Consider the following 5956-nt stretch of genomic DNA (forward strand, 5'->3'; position numbering starts at 1 on the left):
GGTGCAGAATCATGTCCTTAACAACATATTTCAAAAGCAGAAACCAGGTTGATGAAATTCATTAGTTATTTCCACTCCGAATCAAAAACATTTCAACTCGGTGAGATAAGCACTTTTTGAACGAATGGCTACATCTTATAAGCTGTGGCTGGATTACACTGAATTTGACATATATTTTGCAGAATCATTCCTAAACAACATATTTCAACAACTGCAACCAGCTTGATGAATATTCATTGGATATTTCCACTCCGAATCAAAAACGCTTCAACTCGGTGAGAAAAGCACTTTTTGAACGAATGGCTATATCTTTTAAAGCTGTGGCTGGATTACACTGAATTTGACATGTATTGTGCAGATTCATGTCCTAAACAACATATTTCAACAGCAGAAACCAGCTTGATGAATTTCATGAGTTATTTCCACTCCGAATCAAAAACGCTTCAACTGGGTGAGATAAGCACTTTTTGAATGAATGGCTATAACTTTTGAACTTGTGGCTGGATTACACTGAATTTGACATATATTGTGCAGAATCAGGTCCTCAACAACATATTTAAACAGCAAAAACCAGCTTGATGAAATTCATTTGTTATTTCCACTCCGAATCAAAAACGCTTCAACTCGGTGCGATAAGCACTTTTTGAATGAATGGCTATAACTTTTGAACCTGTGGCTGGATTACACTGAATTTGACATATATTCAAAGAATCATGTCCTTAACAACATATTTCAACAGCAGTTACCAGCTTGATGAATTTCATGAGTTATTTCCACTCCGAATCAAAAACGCATCAAATCGGTGAGATAAGCACTTTTTGAACGAATGGCTATATCTTTTAAAGCTGTGGCTGGATTACACTGAATTTGACATTTATTGTGCAGAATCATGTCCTAAACAACATATTTCAACAGCAGAAACCAGCTTGATGAAATTAATTAGTTATTTCCACTCCGAATCAAAAACGCTTCAACTTGGTGAGATAAGCACTTTTTGAACGAATGGCTATATCTTTTGAAGTTGTGGCTGGATTACACTGAATTTGACATATATTGTGCAGAATCATCTCCTAAACAACATATTTCAACAGCAGAAACCAGGTTGATGAAAATCATGAGTTATTTCCACTCCGAATCAAAAACACTTCAAATCGGTGAGATAAACACTTTTTGAAGGAGTGGCTATATCTTTTAAATCTGTGGATGGATTACACTGAATTTGACATATATTGTGCAGAATCATTCCTAAACAACATATTTCAACAACTGCAACCAGCTTGATGAATATTCATTGGATATTTCCACTCCGAATCAAAAACGCTTCAACTCGGTGAGAAAAGCACTTTTTGACCGAATGGCTATATCTTTTAAAGCTGTGGCTGGATTACACTGAATTTGACATATATTCAAAGAATCGTGTCCTATTCAACATATTTCAGTTGCAAATACCAGCTTGAAAGTTGTCATTTGTTATTTACACTGTGTTTGAAAAACGCTTCAACTCGGTGAGATAAGCACTTTTTACCAGATGGCTGTATCTGTTGCACCAGTAGCTGGAGTTCAATGATTTTGACATATACAGTGCAGAATCATCTCCTAAACAACATATTTCAACTGCAGAATCCAGCTTGATGAAATTCATTAGTTATTTCCACTCCGAATCAAAAACGCTTCAACTCGGTGAGATAAGCACTTTTTTGAACGAATGGCTATATCTTTTAAAGCTGTGGCTGAATTACACTGAATTTCAAATATATGGTGCAGAATCATGTCCTTAACAACATATTTCAAAAGCAGAAACCAGGTTGATGAAATTCATTAGTTATTTCCACTCCGAATCAAAAACATTTCAACTCGGTGAGATAAGCACTTTTTGAACGAATGGCTACATCTTATAAGCTGTGGCTGGATTACACTGAATTTGACATATATTTTGCAGAATCATCTCCTAAACAACATCTTTCAACAGCAGAAACCAGCTTGATGAAATTCATTAGTTATTTCCACTCCGAATCAAAAACGCTTCAACTCGGTGAGATAAGCACTTTTTGAACGAATGGCTATATCTTTTAAATCTGTGGATGGATTACACTGAATTTAACATATATTGTGCAGAATCGTCTCCTAAACAACATATTTCAACAGCAGAAACCATCTCGATGAAATTCATTTGTTATTTCCACTCCGAATCAAAAACGCTTCAACTCGGTGAGATAAGCAGTTTTTGAACGAATGGCTATAACTTTTAGACTTGTAGCTGGATTACACTGAATTTGACATATATTGTGCAAAATCATGTCCTAAACAACATATTTCAACAGCAGAAACCAGGTTGATGAAAATATTGAGTTATTTCCACTCTGAATCAACAACGCTTCAAATCGGTGAGATCAGCACTTTTTGAAGGAGTGGCTATATCTTTTAAATCTGTGGCTGGATTACACTGAATTTGAAATATATTGTTCAGAATCATGTCCTAAACAACATATTTCAACAGCAGAAACCAGCTTGATGAAAATATTGAGTTATTTTCACTCCGAATCAAAAACGCTTTAACTTGGTGAGATAAGCACTTTTTTGAAGGAATGGCTATATCTTTAGAACCTGTGCCTGGATTACACTGAATTTGACACGTATTGTGCAGAATCATGTCCTAAACAACATATTTCAACAGCAGAAACCAGCTTGAGGAAATTAATTAGTTATTTCCACTCCGAATCAAAAACGCTTCAACTGGGTGAGATAAGCACTTTTTGAACGAATGGCTATATCTTTTAAAGCTGTGGCTGGATTACACTGAATTTGACATTTATTGTGCAGAATCATGTCCTAAACAACATATTTCAACAGCAGAAACCAGCTTGATGAAATTCATTTGTTATTTCCACTCCGAATCAAAAACGCTTCAACTTGGAGAGATAAGTAGTTTTTGAACGAATGGCTATAACTTTTAGACTTGTAGCTGGATTACACTGAATTTGACATATATTGTGCAGAATCATGTCCTAAACAACATTTTTCAACAGCAGAAACCAGCTTGATGAAATTCATTTGTTATTTCCACTCCGAATCAAAAACGCTTCAAATCGGTGAGAGCAGCACTTTTTGAAGGAGTGGCTATATCTTTTAAATCTGTGGCTGGATTACACTGAATTTGACATATATTGTGCAGAATCATGTCCTATACAACATATTTCAACAACTGAAACCAGCTTGATGAATATTCATTGGATATTTCCACTCCGAATCAAAAACACTTCAACTTGGTGAGATAAGCACTTTTTGAACAAATGGCTATATCTTTTGAACTGGTGGCTGGATTGCACTGAATTTGACATTTATTGTGCAGAATCATCTCCTAAACAACATATTTCAACAGCAGAAACCAGGTTGATGAAAATCATGAAGTTAATTCCACTCCGAATCAAAAACATTTCAAATCGGTGAGATAAACACTTTTTGAAGGAGTGGCTATATCTTTTAAATCTGTCGCTGGATTACACTGAATTTGACATATATTGTGCAGAATCATTCCTAAACAACATATTTCAACAACTGCAACCAGCTTGATGAATATTCATTGGATATTTCCACTCCGAATCAAACGCTTCAACTTGGTGAGATAAGCATTTTTTGACCGAATGGCTATATCTTTTAAAGCGGTGGCTGGATTACACTGAATTTGACATATATTCAAAGAATCATGTCCTATTCAACATATTTCAGTTGCAAATACCAGCTTGAAAGTCGTCATTTGTTATTTACACTGTGTTTCAAAAACTCGGTGAGATAAGCACTTTTTACCAGATGGCTGTATCTGTTGCACCAGTAGCTGGAGTTCAATGATTTTGACATATACAGTGCAGAATCATCTCCTAAACAACATATTTCAACAGCAGAAACCAGCTTGATGAAATTAATTAGTTATTTCCACTCCGAATCAAAAACGCTTCAACTCGGTGAGAAAAGCACTTTTTGAACGAATGGCTATATCTTTTGAACTTGTGGATGGATTACACTGAATTTGACATATATAGTGCAGAATCATGTCCTAAACAACATATTTCAACAGCAGAAACCAGCTTGATGAAATTCATTAGTTATTTCCACTCCGAATCAAAAACGCTTCAACTCGGTGAGATAAGCACTTTTTGAACGAATGGCTATATCTTTTAAATCTGTGGATGGATTACACTGAATTTGACATATATTGTGCAGAATCATCTCCTAAACAACATATTTCAACAGCAGAAACCAGCTTGATGAAATTCATTTGTTATTTCCACTCCGAATCAAACCGCTTCAACTTGGAGAGATAAGTAGTTTTTGAACGAATGGCTTTAACTTTTAGACTTGTAGCTGGATTACACTGAATTTTACATATATTGTTCAGAATCATGTCCTAAACAACATATTTCAACTGCAGAAACCAGCTTGATGAAATTCATTTGTTATTTCCACTCCGAATCAAAAACGCTTTAACTTGGTGAGATAAGCACTTTTTTGAAGGAATGGCTATATCTTTAGAATCTGTGCCTGGATTACACTGAATTTGACAAGTATTGTGCAGAATCATGTCCTAAACAACATATTTCAACAGCAGAAACCAGCTTGATGAAATTAATTAGTTATTTCCACTCCGAATCAAAAACACTTCAACTTGGTGAGATAAGCACTTTTTGAACGAATGGCTATATCTTTTGAACTTGTTGCTGAATTACACTGAATTTGACATGTATTGTGCAGAATCATGTCCTGAACAACATATTTCAAGAGCAGAAATCAGCTTGATGAAATTCATTAGTTATTTCCACTCTGAATCAAAAACACTTCAACTTGGTGAGATAAGCACTTTTTTGAACGAATGGCTATATCTTTTGAGCTGGTGGCTGGATTACACTGAATTTGACATATATTGTGCAGAATCATGTCCTAAACAACATATTTCAACAGCAGAAACCAGCTTGATGAAATTCATTAGTTATTTCCACTCCGAATGAATAACGCTTCAACTCGGTGAGATAAGCACTTTTTTAACGAATGGCTATATCTTTAAAAGCTGTGGCTGGATTACACTGAATTTGACATATATTGTGCAGAATCATCTCCTAAACAACATATTTCAACAGCAGAAACCAGCTTGATGAAATTCATTTGTTATTTCCACTCCGAATCAAAAACGCTTCAACTTGGAGAGATAAGCAGTTTTTGAACGAATGGCTATAACTTTTAGACATGTGGCTGGATTACACTGAATTTGACATATATTGTGCAAAATCATGTCCTAAACAACATATTTCAACAGCAGAAACCAGGTTGATGAAAATATTGAGTTATTTCCACTCTGAATCAACAACGCTTCAAATCGGTGAGATCAGCACTTTTTGAAGGAGTGGCTATATCTTTTAAATCTGTGGCTGGATTACACTGAATTTGACATATATTGTGCAGAATCATGTCCTAAACAACATATTTCAACAGCAGAAACCAGGTTGATGAAAATATTGAGTTATTTCCACTCCGAATCAAAAACGCTTCAACTCGGTGAGATGAGCACTTTTTTACCAGATGGCTATATCTGTTGTACATGTGGCTGGATTACAGTGATTTTGACATATACTGTAGAGAATCATGTCCTATTCAACATATTTCAGCAGCAGATACCAGCTTGAAAGTATTCATTTGTCATTTACACTGTCTTTCAAAAACGCTTCAACTCGTTGAGATAGGCACTTTTTGACCAGATGGCTATATCTGTTGTACCTGTGGTTGGATTTCATTTATTTTGACATATTCTGTGCAGAATCATGTCCTGTTCAACATATTCAGCACCAGACACCAGAAGGAAAAAAATTCATTTGTTATTTTCACTGTGTTTCAAAAATGCTTCAACTCGGTGAGATGAGCATTTTTTGACCAGATGACTATATCTGTTGTACCTGTGCCTGGATTTCAG

Source organism: Fistularia commersonii, chromosome 6 (genome assembly GCF_037954325.1).
Source record: "Fistularia commersonii isolate RoL2024-O1a breed Wild chromosome 6, RoL_Fcom_v1.0, whole genome shotgun sequence".
Lineage (NCBI taxonomy): Eukaryota > Metazoa > Chordata > Actinopteri > Syngnathiformes > Fistulariidae > Fistularia > Fistularia commersonii.